The 16,214-nt window shown below is 32.7% G+C and overlaps 1 protein-coding gene and 1 long non-coding RNA gene across 3 annotated transcripts in view; one reads left to right on the plus strand and one right to left on the minus strand.

The window, feature by feature from the left end:
- The window catches only part of LOC123259932 (guanine nucleotide-binding protein-like 1), a 189,907-nt gene that overhangs the window by 94,268 nt on the left and 79,425 nt on the right, over window positions 1-16,214 (plus strand). The window lies entirely within an intron of this gene.
- Window positions 7,703-8,039, minus strand: LOC123259935. Its single transcript, XR_006508348.1, has 2 exons — window positions 7,915-8,039; window positions 7,703-7,821 (listed from the first exon to the last, which is right to left on the minus strand). It is a non-coding gene; the product is annotated as an uncharacterized LOC123259935 (long non-coding RNA).

A 16,214-nucleotide genomic window follows, 5' to 3' on the forward strand; every position in this document is an offset into this window, starting at 1 on the left:
TAACGGGGTGGTTAGCCCTGTCCAATTGGTCACCCCTTTCCTCTTTGAAAAGGGCGCCACTGGGATTTTATACTCGGTGTCCCAGAAATCGGGGAGCATGAGAAGGAAAGATCGGGTCGTGAGAAGTTGAGAAAGGCTGAAAAATTAATACTGAGAAACAATTATTAACAATTTAATTATTTATTCAATGTAAACAATTTAATTCTAACAAAATTCCTTAACAATATTGCCCTTAAAATTAACCTATTAATCACTTAATTGTGAGAACCTCTCACCTACGCAGGCACTTGCCAAAACTTACAACTAAATATCATTAAATTCTTTTAAACATAGATCATTACGCATCTATCTTCTTAATTTCTTAACTCAACATAGACCATTACGCATCTATCTTCTTAATTTCCTAATTCACTTTTAGACTATTACGCATCTATCTTCAATTTCTTAACTCAACATAGACCATTACGCATCTAGATTCTTAATTTCTTAATTTAATCATAGACGATTACGCATCTAGATTCTTAATTTCTTAAACCCTCGTCCAACTGACGGAATAACAAACAACATATTTTACCCAATAAAAACTTCTTAATTATTCAATTATCTGAACTAATTTCACATAAACAACCTCGTCTACCTGACGGAATACCATATAATACCATAATTACCTAACTTCCATATAAAATCGTCCACCGACGCTAACTTCATTCTATAGAGTTCTCTACTTTATTCATACATCTTAATTACCAATAAAACTGAATCTCAAAACTTTGCATTTTCCAAAATTACCAAAATTACGCCTAACAATTACTTAACACAAAATTCCGACCTTCGATTTTAATTCTTAATCCTCCTTAAATAAATTCTAAGCGATATTTCTTAATTAAATTCTGTCCCGAAAATTCCTAACTAAAATTAATTTATTATTGCCAACAGGCCTATAATAAATTACTAATAAATTCTTTACCAATAAATTAACAATTTATCCATTAAATATAAAAGTTCAGCGACAAAACTAACTACTTGACCTTGACAATAAAAACTAAAGTACGAATTCGTTAATATAAAAAGATGACCGCTCAAGAAATTAAATTAAATTATTTTGGCCTCTTAATTAAATTATTAATTAATTTGGCCTAAAATAACCCAAAATACCTGACAACTGAAACCGGTACTCCAGCGATGAATTCTTTTCCCAGTAGAAAGAAAATGACGGGATCAGCTCCACTGTGCCTGCTGACTTCCAAAGCTCCAGAAACTTGTGTCACCAAATTACACCCAGCTCCCAATCTTATCCTCGATCAATTTATCCTAGAAATTCCAGTAAATAAATATTTCGAATAAGACGAAGATCGTCAGCCAAATGGCCTAACGACAAGTAATTTTTAACAAAAATACCAGACAATAAAATTTAATCGCTTCGTTCCATTCGTGAAGCCTTAAGAAATCAACTACTTACTTGTCTCAGAAAAATCTCCCACGCTGGAACACAGTTACCCAACGTACTCGCAAAATTTCACCGGAAGAAAGAGAGTCTTGACACAACACCCGGCGTTTTTATAACCTCTCCTTGTGCTCTCCAACTTTCCTATCTTCGCTCCCGCGCTTCATTTTCCGGGGACTGTAGTGGGGACTTTCGATTAGCACGCACGGTGACAAGTCGAAACTACTTGTCAAAAATCGAAAGGTAAGGGAAAGCCCTGACCTACCGTGCGTTAATTAAGTGGTCGATAATGACCCCGGGAAGTTCGATTTTCCCTGTTACACGTTCGTGAGTTATCGTTGACGAAAGAAAACCGAAAAAAGTGTTTTTTCAGAATTACTCCGAAAATCCTGGTTCGATCAAACTAAACCTACAAATTCTTTATGGAGCTTAAAAAATTGCGTCGAATGCTGCCAACCGCGAAAAAATCAATTCATTTATTTAAAAGTTACTGCAGTTTGAAAATTTGAAAAATTGTGTTTTATCAAACTTCTATCACACTTTTGAGCTCGAAGAGCTCAAAAACATCATTAGTGCAATTTTAAGCACCTAGGTATGAAATCAGCGGGAAGTTGCACGGATGTCCTCCAGGGTCTACCGTTTTTCTAATTTATTTTTTATAGTTTTTTCGAGGTTTCTCAAAATCTATTGGTCCGAATCAGTCCAAATTGTAATCAGAATCTAAGTTTGGTCAAGCCCTTTCGAATGACACCAACCACAATGAAATTGGTCAAGCCGTTCAAAAGTTATGAACACACACACACACACACACACACACCACCAGAAGGAAGAGCAGTAGCTAGATCCTCCCTTCACGAAGTAATGCCTGACGGCGGTTTCCATGAGGGATTAGAGGAAAGAAGGAAAAGGGGTTTAGGGTTTAGTGGGTAGGGGCGTTAGTGTCGAATTAGTATGACGCTGCGCCGAGTCGCCACATATCCAGGCCAAACAGCTATGCCTAGAATCCGTAAAAAGGATTCCCCCCCCCCCCCAAGGAAAAAAAAACACACACACACACACGCACGCACGCACACCCAAAAAAATACGTAAGCTAGGCTACTAATATGAAATACGGCATCAGTTCATCAAATTCTTAAGCTAATAAAAAAAGCCCGGTCTCGAAATATCAATTTGTTCGGGAGTAATCGTTGGTACATCCAAAATGGGGTGACATCAGGACGTCCACGTAAATTTTTAGATCCGTGTCCATATGTTCTTATATTATTGTATATGGGCAATATGGTTGTGATAGAGGCATTTAAAGATCACAAAATATCTTGACCTTGACGAGTCGAGTGTAAAGCACAACCTCACGTGCTTCGCGCTATGAGGCGTGCAATTACACTTTTATTAATCAATACATATATGAATTTATTAATAAGAATATTATTAAAACTGCTGATATCACAAAATATATTTCTAAATAACGTACTTAATTTTTAACGCATGTGCCAAACAATACACATGTAGGCGATAATAACAGTTCAAAATACATATCTACATCCTATACCCTATGTTAAAAATGTACAATAGGGACCGTGTTTCACACACACATGCGTTATTGCACGCACAGTATACTCTGATATACTCTTCCATTCTATTCTGCTATTCTCAAACCTCCCCACTCTTTAAGATATGTAAGACTTGCTACACGACCAGAGTCAAAATTAAAAACATATTTTGAGCCTCTACAACCTACTGAAGGAGTTATAGGTTGAATTTATGGTTTTAGATTTTTTCGACTACGATGACGCGTATATCAGAACCATAATTTCAGTCTACAACCGGTATTTTTGTCCGCTTTTACCAAAGTTAGGCCGAAATTACAGTTTTAGAACCATAAATTGAGCCTACTGAGACTACATCTCTACCGTAAAAAAAATTCTTATTTGTTAATATGATGTAGGCGAGGAGAAAGACAGGAAAGGGGAATGGATCCAGATAAAAATGGCTGCCGTTAGAGGCATGCTATGTCCAACTCATATGCTATCTGATAAAAAATGATAAAAGAAGGATTTTATCAGTGTTATATCATTCTTTTATTTTCGATGTAGAGCTATCGCAAGTTCGATACCGTTTGATTCTTAATTTAGACCTAACATTCGCTAACTATAGAAATAAAATGAAAACCTGTTCTAACCGAGATTCGAACCCGAGCTGCGCGCTTGCCAGACCGATAACTAACCTCTACACCGTACGACCGATGAGCTGATTCACATCTCAACATTCTTATAAGCTAAATCTATATGGTAACGATTTTTCTGAAATTTTTTTATCTTTCTCTACCCTATTCAAAACAATTTTCAGAATTTTTTCAAATTTTCTTAACTAACCAAAAAAAATTTACGAGTTAATTAAAAAAAAAAATCTTTTTTTTGGTTAAATAACCATAACTTTTTTGAAAATTGACTTATTGGGTTGTTTTTTTTTTTTGGAAATTTTGGTTTTTAAATGTACTTTTGAGAAAAAAATGAAAATAATAATTTGAATTCATATTCAACGTTTTTTTTAAACTTTCGAAAAAAAACCGGAAATTTCGGGATGCGATTGCCATTTTTGATTTTCGATTTTTTTTTTTTTTTTTTTATAAAATACTTTAGTATTTTCTGCGAATTTCCTGAAATTTTCAGAGTAGCATTTATTAGTAGATTTCATAAAAATCTAACTATTACAGCCGTCCTCATGGCGCAACTTTTAAAAAATTGAGCCATTTTCTGACTCAGTTTGTCAAGCTGAGTCAGAAAATGTATATAGTTCAAAAGTTTATACATGTATGTATTTATGTATGTATGTATTTATATATATACATATATACATATATATATATATATATATATATATATATATATATATATATATATATATATATATATATTGTGACATGGGAAAAATTTTCCATGTCAAAAGATTATTTTGGTTAATTGTTTAAATTTATTTTTTTTTATTATTTAATTATTTTGGCTCAGCTGAAGGAAGGCAGAGATTCGACGCGACTGTGTCGCCCCAAACGGTCTCTTGATCAGAGTGCGAAGCTCGAGATAAGACAGGTGGGAGGGAAAAGCGCCGAATTTGAAAAGTATGCATGAATGAATGTGAATATTGTAAAGAGTATAATAGAGTGAGAGCGAAAATAAGTTAGAGCGATCCCGAACCCGAAAATTTCACGGAGCCATCAACGACCAGCGTGACATCTGGAGGAGAACCACGGCGAGAGCGAAGCAAAATTTGAAACCGACGAATGACGACGGCGTTTGAGCAACTTGAAGTCGAGCGAGGCACCATCTGGATGCCGTAAGCCGAACCGAGTGACATATTGACCAATCATCGATCGCCACGGAGTACTGGACACACCCCGTAATACAACGGCCGGCTAGAAGAAGCCGTGAGCTGATTGGATGTGAGTTTTTGGAACGAACCGAAAAGTAAAGAGCATGTGTTGCCGAGGAGGCAGCCATATTAACAATCTATTCTGATCTGGACGCCGTGTCTGTCAGTCGCACAAATTCCGCTACAAGCATTAAAATATTTTACAACACAATTAACCACCATTACTGAGTTAAATATTGCACATTGTTAATTATTATTTTACGATTGTACCTTGTCGAAGCGATTGTTCACAGCCACTGTGTGGATTATCGTCGAGTTACAATTAATTAGTATTATTACGTGCACGTGAGAGACGCCATCGCCGAGAGATCGACGCCAGTTCGCCAGCCTTCTCGCCAATTAAGTTAGCGCCTTTTGACGAACCAACACCGACTTCAAGGAGTTTACTGCGGCCACAGAGTGAGTTTGATCGATAATTCTAGCTTCAGGGTGTCCTCACCGCGACATCACGATCAATTTTAGTAAATTTCACCAGTTTGATTTTTGGTGTAATTTTTTTGTATTAATATTTTTTTTTTACGAAAGTAATTATTGAATTCCTTTCGGATTATCGAGACGTGTGTGACGACACTCTGAGGCCCGGTAACATTGGGTTGTGTGAACTTGTGTGTGTGTTCGTGACCTCACCACGTGGGAATTGATACCGTGCTTTAGATCCGTGTTGTTTATTTTTGTGATTACTGAATTGGACGTTCGATAAATTTGGAGTTGTTACGACAACTAGCCTAACCGACGCGCCATCTCCGAGCGCAAGCCCAAATTACCTTGAGCTTCTTCATTTACCCTCGACTTAATTGATTTACCGACCGTGAGTGTTACCCGCCGCGAGCCGCCGAAAATTTGAAATAGTTAAATGTGTCAAAATTAATTTTGATGAATATTTGAATTTTTCTTTTGTTGTTTGCGGCGACAATTGAACTTATTGTTAGTTATAAGTAATTAACTTACTCAGGCGTTAATTTGTTTTATCATTTTTTCTTAAAATTGTTTTATTGTTACGAACGATCAATTTGAGAGTAATTAATTGTTCATTCAGTCGCATTAATGATTATTAACCAACTCAAAGGTTAATTAATTGTTTAGTCATTAAATATTATTACTTTTATTTAATTTGAAATGAATTAAATTGTTTAGTTCGCCGCACAATCAGTAATTAACCAATTGGAGGTTAATTTATCGTTTATTCACTAGTATTATTACTTTTATTTAATTTAATGAAAAATAAGTTGTTTATTCCGCCGTATAATTAGTTACAAATTAATTTGAGAATTTTGTGAGCCGATGACGGACCGAAGTTAATTATTCTTTTGATTTTTTTTTGTTTTACTTCGATTTCGATTATTTTTTAGTATCGATTAATTGATTATGTCAACGTAATACTCATTATAGTATATTATATTATATTATAGTATATTACTATTTGCGAATTATCGACTGATTACAGCTATAATTTTTTTGTTTGTTATTATTGTCTTTACTTCGACGAGAATTAAATCGTTATTATACGAATTCGGCGACACCTTATGAATTATATTGGCGACTGCTAGAATAAATTGTTAACTGAACATTCGGTTATCAATTTTTTTTTACTTCTTCCCTCCCCGAGATCACGTAGATTTAATACTTTTGCTTTTCGCCGATTATTCGAATTTTTGAATCTCTTCGTTGCCGACCCGCCACCCGACGACGATCAACAACGACTTCGAATCGTGGAACGGTAAGTTCCTGGTGCCCAACTACCTTCGAAACCCAGGTAAGCCAATTTAGGTGGTGCTCTCCGGCCCTGTCGACGCCAGTGCCGGCGAAATCCCATTATAGTATGTATGTATGTATATATATATATATATAGATATAGTATAGATATATGGGGCATTCGACGCCGAATCGGATAGCATTCTGCCTTTGCATCTGCGATTTTTTTGAAAATTTTTTGTGTTATAGTACCCATTGAAAAAGACCTCCATGATTTTTTTCAATTTTTTTTGCACAGCCGTTTTCGAGATATCAATTTTAAAAAAAAATCGCTTTTCTTTTTTTCAAATGTCTGTAACTTTGCGAAAAATGGGCCAATCGGGACGTTTTTTTTTTGAAAATTTTTGTTTTTAAACACACTTTTAGGATATAAAATCAAAAAATAGGATATAAAATCACTCGAACCAGCAAGCACGCAATGTTGAGGACGCAATGATGCAAATTTTGAAAAACCAACCCGGCAATCTGGATGACGTTCCTTGAAAAGTTCATATAACTCTTTTAAGTTCGAGAGAATAAGACGTTTCTGGACATGCTCACGTTTTCCGTCATCATTTCTAATAGAAAGATAATCTTTCATCCCTGGCATATTTACACTAATTTCATCACTAACATAAAATTTTAAAATCTTAGATTTAATGTCATTCGATAGATGTCGATCTAAAATGTAAATAAAATGAATTTATTATCACTAAAAACATTAACAGGCATTATTGATTTGAATATGATTTTGAAAAGATTCTAACCTAATTTGGCATTTGGAGTTGAAAGAATTCCTTTTTTATCTCGAAGAGATTTTGCAATTGACGCCATGTATATTGTACAACCCATTACTTCACATACTCGAGATAATCCCCATGATTCAGGTAAAAGAGTAAGAATTTGAATTTTTTCACATCGTTGCGTATTACTATCGTTGAATTTATGTTTTAATTTATCGAGCAATTCTAAGAAATTTTGAGAGTTGATTTCATCATCAGAAAGTTTTGTTACTCCTAAAGAGGTATTCAATTTTTCATATACTTTTTTGACTTTGTTTTCTAAATACGTTTGATTATCGACATGTTTTTTTATAATTAAAATAGGTGATTGATTTAGTAAAGCAAATGCATCATTGACCACTGGCAATACTGTTCCTAAACTTAATCCAGATAAACTACTGGTTTGTGCTGCCAGTTCTTCACTAAAATCTTCTAACCCTAAAAAGTGAAAATATTGAATTATTATTTTGAAATGATAAACTTTTTGTACCACAAAAATAACATCAGGCCATAAAATTTGGCTAAACTTACCTGATGAAATGTTTGAAATTGATGAAAGAGTACTTCCAGTACGATTATCTTCCAATTGCTCTTCAACATGAGTGTTAATCTCAGCAACAGGACTAGATGCAGTACTTTGTAAACTTAATGCTTTTTTACACGATGTACAGAGATAGTTATTAGTACTTATTTTTGATGATTATTTTTGATTATTTGGTGATTATTTTTGATTTAGGTTAGATTTAGTTTAGCTGCTTTGATTAGAAATTTACATGTGCCACCATCTTACGGATTGTGCTAGAATGTCTATGTGGCGTGGACTGTGTCTGAAGGGCATTAGTGAGCCTACGTCAGCTGTACAAACAAATGCTGTTTGTAAACATTACTTTCATGACACATGTGTAAAGGTGCGATGTGGTTTATCAATTAAGTCACGTGCGGCAACTAAGGTTCATGATTATTGCCCAGCTTGTATTGTTGATGTCTCACCGATATTAAAATAAATTAGTGAAAAGCTGAATAAAATAGGTGATGTAGATAAGAATGTTGTTAATTTTGGAAAAAAGCTCGACAATTTTAATGATAAAGTTGACAAACTAATAACTGACTATGGTATACTGCAGAAAAATTTCAAGGAATTGAAGGTTAGGGTTACTAAAATTGAGAAAACTACACCTACTGTTGATAATAGTCTTTTGCAAGAAGCTACAGCTATTGCTAAAAGCCTTGCTGATGGTGATTTGGAGGCTAGGACGCTGCAGCTGGCGTCACGTTCGCTTGAAGATGAGTTAACTATCACTGGTCTTCCTGAATTGGATGGAGAAAAACTTGAAGGCGTGGTTGTGCAATTGACACAAGTTTTGACACAAGTTTTTGGCTTGGTAAGAGGAGTGGCAGGGGTCATCGCAGTGTTCGTGTCAAATTTAATAGCCTGAAGCATGTTAATGAGTGCGTAAAGAGTATTAAAAACAACAAGGTGAAAGTTAGTACGTTAATACCTGGTGTTCAGCTTCCTGATGCCGATGCTACGATATATCTTCATCGTAGACATCCATCATTTCTGTACAAACTTCGTCTTGAAGTTTGAAAAAAGTACCCGACAATTCATCCCAAAAACATTTGGATCTCTCATTCTTTTGTGAATGTTAGGTACGCTGATAACAAGCCACCTGTTAAGTTGAGACCTTCAACGGGAACAGGTCCATTGGAGGATCTTATTCAATAACGAGCTACTGCTCCCTCAACGTCTTCAGCTATCTCGATCCCTACTGTGTCTATGGTCTTGCTTTTGAGTCTTTCGACTTGTAATTTAAAGATTGTCATAGACGTGGTTATCTCCGCCTACCACAGGCGAATTGTGTCATGTATGACAATTCATTTTTAGTTCATGGCATACGAATTTGGAATGCTCTGCCAGCTGAGACTGTGGCTGTGGATAATTTGGTTGAATTTAAAAATGCTTGCTTCAATCATTTCTTTCAATGTGATACTTAAATTTGAATTAGATTAAATTATATTTAAATTTGATTTTCACTTTCAATTTCAATTGGAATTCTTGAATACCTATGCGTCTTAGATTTATTTGTAATTATTTTAATTATCACTCTGAATTATTGCTTGAAATTGATATTAAATTAAATTATATTTTATAATTATAAGATCTTTCTGTCTATCACTAAAGAGCTGTATGTGAACGTTTCATTAATTAATAATTAATTTGTACTTAGTTTTACTATAATACGTAAAAATGTAAATCAATGTATTATTATTGCTGATGGTCCTGAGGGAGCTTAGGCTCTAGGAACAATAAAATTTATTATCTATCTATCTATCTACTTGAATTATATGCAGTTTGTTGAGTCACAGAAGCTCGTCGAAGACCATTTTTTACTCTATGATCTTCCAATTGTAGAGGATTACAGCACAAATTATATTTTTCAAAATTTTCCATAGCGTAAATATTCACAACATTGTTTGCTTATTTACAATAAACTTTATACACTTATATTTCTTTGCAAAAAATTAGTACAGATTGTGGAGAAAAGACACTAAGAAAATGTGATCAACAACAATACCCTTACTCTTATTTTGAAATCAAAATGTAAACAAGAGAAATACTTAACCAAAAAATAATCTGCTACAGTCTTCCTTACCGACTGTAGTGAACAGTTGGAATTAGTTTCAAGTAACGGAGGCTTCACAATAACAAAAATAAACAAATTTACTATGTAAGATTTGAAGAATTTTCATCATTCAGTGAATCTCGTATTTATAAAATATTTAAACGTAAGGAAATAAATGTGAAATAATAATAATCGTTTAGTGTAAATAAAATTTAATAATTATGATGAAAACTGTGTCAGTAAGTTATTTATTGTAAATCCTGAGCATAGAATTTTTTTAGAAATTTTTTATTATAAAAAGTTGGAATTTGAAATTTTGAAAAATCGGAAAAAAATGGATCCCATCGATTGCCCATTAAGGGACTAGGCTTAAAAGTTGGGGGATAATTGACAGTTTTTTAGAAAAAATTTTCAAGAAAATCTATCAGTGCGTGTTTTTTGGAAATCAACATTTTAAAGTCAAAATTTGAAAATCTTATAGAAATACAGTTTAAAAATTTTTTTTGATTTTATATCCTAAAAGTGTGTTTAAAAACAAAAATTTTCAAAAGAAAAAACGTCCCGATTGGCCCATTTTTCGCAAAGTTACGGACATTTGAAAAAAAGAAAAGCGATTTTTTTCAAAAATTGATATCTCGAAAACGGCTGGGCAAAAAAAAATTGAAAAAAATCATGGAGGTCTTTTTCAATGGGTACTATACCCGGGAAAAAATGAATTTGCCTAATCATATATAGTTATATATAATCACTTGTATATAATTAGACCTGAAAATTGGCCAGATCTAATCATACATAATCATATATAATTAGATATAATTATATATAATTATTTCTATAAAAATAAAAAAAATTTACTGTGAGCGGGGATCGAACCGGGGACCTGACGATTTAAAGACTAACACACTACCCGATTGCCTACAAGACTTACTGGAATAGTAAAGTTTGAAATATCTACAACTAATGAGAATCGAATATATAATCGATTTTTATAAGTTAAATTAATTAATACAGTTCCATTATTTCATCCACAAAAAACTATAGTTTAAAAGATTATTAATCATTGGAGTAGCAGACTCTGAGATGGAAATAGAGAACATTTTATAGTAATCACAAAATGCATATATAATTATATATGATTCATATATAGTTACATATGATTCATATATGATTTCCGTATAGTTACAGTGATATTGATAGAAGGATTTGTTTATACATTTAATGAGCTTTATTAACTGTTAATAAGTGATTTTTTAACATCATGGGATTTAATATATATTTATTACCAGTTAATAAACTATTTATTAAATACGATTTATTAAATGTTAATAAATATTTGTTAACAGTTAACAAATATTTATTTAAAATCAAAAGCAAAAATAGCAATTTTCTTTTGACATTTTTTATAACCCGACAACTGGGATACATAACTGTAACACATGATAATAATTCAAATCACTAAATAAATTAACGTTTAGAATATTTAAAAATTTAAAAGATAATTATGAGCTGTGATAGAATTCGGTATGTTACAATAAACGTTATTATAATGTAATATAATTAATGAAAATAATTTATAAAGATGATTTTTGTTTATAAGCAATCTTCATATTATATGACATTGCAAGTGAAACAAATTCACTCAACAAAATATTTATTAAATGTAATCATTGAAAAATGCTGGATCTAATTATATATTATTATATATTAATAAATGTAAATTTATAATTTACATTTGATTAGATATAATCATATATAGATTTATATATAATCATATATAGCTCTAGATAACTCAGGTCTAATTAGATCTAAACATATATAGATTTATATATAATCAAATATAGCCCTAGATAACTCAGGTCTAATCAAATCTAATTATATATAGATTTATATATAATCATATATAGCCTTAGGTAACTCAGGTCTAATCAGATCTAATTATATATAGATTATATATTATCGTATATAGACCTAGATAACTCAGATCTGATCATATAGAGACTTATATAAAATATACATACAATATTTTAGTCTATATATGATTATATATATTTTATATAAAAATTTAGATATAATCATATATAAATATATATGATTAGGCAAATTTATTTTTTCCCGGGTAACAAAAAATTTTCAAAAAAATCGCAGATGCAAAGGCAGAATGCTATACGATTTGGCGTGGAATGCCCCATATATATATATATATATATATATATATATATATATATTATATATATATATATATATATATATATATATATATATATATATATATATATGTCGGAGATAATATCGAGCTGGGTTTTCCTAGAGATAGGGAAATTCCCAATATTTTAGTTTGTCTGTTAGTTTCAAGCAAAATTGTAAAGCATAGAATATTTAATAATTATTTATAACTTAAGCCGATTATAATTTTTATGGTTATGGCGATGGGCTTGAGTCCGGAGTGACAATGGTCACCAAACGTAGCCGAGGTCACAGGATAGAAGTAATAAGTATACAGTTAAAGATATCGACAGACAATGAGGGCTGTCGAAATATTTTTTGAGAGAAGAAGTACTTAGGGTACTGAGACGAGTAGTTCTCGTTGAGCATTGATCAAGTAAAGACCGCATACATCCTGCTGACCCCGGATTCGTTCTCGGTCTCATTCCCCAGCGCTTTTACCTTGTATATTAATTATATTTGGATAATTAATCGTAGTATTGTTTATACAAGTTAGCGTATATTTTAATTATTCTAAATTAATAAATAATTGAATAACCAAATCCAATGGACTGTATTAACGCCCCTAATAATGCTTTTCCGACATCAGAAGTGGGATCAGAATCATTTGCTGCATTCTCCTCTGAGCAATTTAAAACTATTTTTGGAAATGCAAAGCAAAAGTCTTGTGAAGCTAATAAAGGCTATCACAAAACCGGCGTTACTGAATCGTAGTATTTTACTACCGAAATTTAACCCGGGAAATTCAAACGCGGATTCGTTTACTTGGTGTGCGACAGTGAATGTGTGTTTGGTGGAATGTCTTCTGGGAGACAGTTCATTAATTATTGCAGCCATCGACGCTTTTAAAGGGATCTATTGAGTGGCGAATCAATTCCCGCACCGTGACAACTCTGCCATCTTTTGTAATACATCGTGGTGAGTCGTTTTCATTTTGGTTTGATTCGGGAGCTGAATGCTCGTTAATTAAAGAAAGTTTTGCCGCTAAATTTGCGGGTAAACGTAAAAATAATTTAATAATTTTAAAGGGCATTGGAAATGTCGGTGTAAATAGTACTGTACAAATTTTGTCTGAAATTGTAATTAATGGCCATACGTTAGAGATTTTATTGCATGTCATCCCTGATGATTATTTGAAATGTGACATTATGATTGGTCGTGAAATTCTTGGTCAAGGATTTGATATAAATATCTCAGCAGATAGTTTTAGTCTATTTGAAAGTAAAAAGATTAATGTATGCGATAAAGTCGAGTCCGATAGAAAGATTGATTTTAATAATGTAGATACGGATGTAAATGAAGATAGTAGAGAAAAACTTATTTCAATTTTAAAGGAACATACCGACTCTTTTATTCAAGGTTTTCCAAATACTCGGGTTAATACTGGGGAACTTAAAATACGTTTAGTTGACCCTAATGTAACTGTACAAGAGCGACCGTATTGTCTTAGTATTGAGGAAAGGCAGGTAGTAAATGAAAGAGTAGATGAACTATTGAAAGCAAATGTTATAAGTACCAATCGTTCATCTTTTGCAAACCCTATATTATTGGTTAAAAAGAAAGATGTTTTGGATCATCTATATGTTGATTATCATTCATTAAATAATAATAATAATGAGTTATTTATTTAGCATTTGCTATATTCTTTACAATTATAAATCTATTTCTTTGGTACAAAAGTTTAAGGATATATTTTTTATAAATACATTGTTTTATCTTGATTTTTCAATAATCTCTTAAATACATTAATTGATTTTTGTTCTTTTATCATTTTCGGTAGTTCATTAAACCATACAAATTCTCGATATACTATAGATTTTTCTGCCGTCATTGTTCGTGTATGCTTAATTAAAAGTAAACTATTAAATGATAATACAATTAACGATAAATTTTTATTACCCCTTATTGCTGATCAGATAGCTCGAAATTCTAATGTAAAATATTTCACGTGCTGAGACATAGCTAGCAGATTTCACCAAATCCCTGTTGAGACAGAATCAATTGAACGTACGGCGTTTGTAACGCCTGATGGGCAATATGAATATTTGACCATACCATTCGGGCTAAAGAACGCACCCTCTGTCTTTCAACGTGCTGTTATAAAAGCCCTAGGAGAACTTGCATATACATTCGTCATTGTGTATATGGATGATATTATGATTATAGCTTCAACTATCGAGGAAGCGTTAGACAGACTTCAAAAAGTAGTCAGTATTCTCATTAAATCCGGATTCTCTTTTAATTTTTCAAAATGCTCGTTTCTCAAAACCCAAGTACAATACCTGGGCTATGAAATTTCTGCTGGTGAAGTCCGTCCCAGCTCACGTAAAATCGAAGCCTTAACTGTCTTACCTGCACCGAGAACCGTAACTCAGTTGAGACAATTCATCGGTCTCTCTTCTTACTTTCGTAAATTTATTCCAAAGTTCTCACAGGTAATGAAACCCTTATACCGTTTGACCTCAGGTAGCAAAAAAAATATTGAATGGACTGAGGTACATGAAAATATCCGTCAGAAAATAATCTCTGTATTGACTAATGAGCCTGTACTAATGATCTTCAATCCGAACTTTCCTATAGAGTTGCATACAGATGCTAGCTCTGAAGGCTATGGGGTTATATTAATGCAAAAATTTAATGGTTCAAATAGAGTTATCGAGTATTATAGCAAAGCTACTAGTTCAGCTGAGCCGCGATATCATTCATATGAATAGAGACTCTAGTTGTATTTAACGGAGTAAAGTTTTCCGCTATTATTTGCATGGCCGACTGTTCCTAGTAATTACGGATTGTAATTCGTTAAAAGCTTCTCAGGAAAAGGCTGACTTAACACCAAGGGTTCACCGTTGGTGGGATTTCTTACAGATTTTTAAATTTGATATCGTGTATAGAGAAGGTAAACGAATGGCTCACGCTGATTTCTTTTCGTGTAATTCTCTTACGGAACAATTGCGTAGCAATTCAGATAAAATTTTACAGGAACGCATAAATTTGACGGAAATTTCCAATCATTGGCTCCTTGTTGAGCAGCGGCGCGACCCAGAAATTAGTAAGATAATAATTGATTTATAAAATGATGAAATCGCGTCCGATCTTGTTAAAACCTATGAAGTACGGCAGGGATTATTCCACCGAAAAATCCATAGGCGAGGTAAAACATTATGTTTACCTATTGTTCCATGTGCTTTTAGGTAGTCGGTAATAAATCATGTGCACGAGTCAATTATGCACTTAGGATGGGAGAAAACACTTGACAAGGTTTGCGAGTATTATTAGTTTGAAGGAATTAGTATATATTTGTATATATACGCTAAGATTGTGGCTTATTCTTTTATTTATATACAAATATAAATAATGCTGTGAAGCGGGAAAGAATAGGAGTTACGGTAATTATTACGTGAAGCGTTCCACGTTCACGTAACAGGATATTGGTAGGAAAGGATTGAGAAAGGAATGTGAAGAGGATCATCTTAATGTGAGTTTATAGAATATGCGAGAAAAAATTATTAGATAGCTCGGACTGGGATTCGAACCCAGAACCTTCCGAAGACATGTCGGCTACTCTACCATTTGAGCTATCCGGTCTATACTAAATTTCCTTTCGCATATTCTATATACATTAAGCCACACCGTCCATCTTACGGTAAGCATTTTTACAAAATATAAATAATGCTGTGAAGCGGGAAAGAATAGTAAGTATATTACGCTAATATTGTAAATGTACGCTAAGAAGTTAGCGTATATTTTAATTATTCTAAATTAATAAATAATTGAATAACCAAATCCAATGGACTGTATTAACGCCCCTAATAATGCTTTTCCGACATATATATATATATATATATATATATATATATATGCTATATATATATATATATATATATATATATATATATATATAATATAACGCGGCTTGTGTACATGATAGCACCTACAATTCTTAACGGATTTAGATGAAACTTAGTACACATATTCTTTGCATAA

This window comes from Cotesia glomerata, linkage group LG2 (assembly GCF_020080835.1).
Source record: "Cotesia glomerata isolate CgM1 linkage group LG2, MPM_Cglom_v2.3, whole genome shotgun sequence".
NCBI classification, from domain to species: domain Eukaryota; kingdom Metazoa; phylum Arthropoda; class Insecta; order Hymenoptera; family Braconidae; genus Cotesia; species Cotesia glomerata.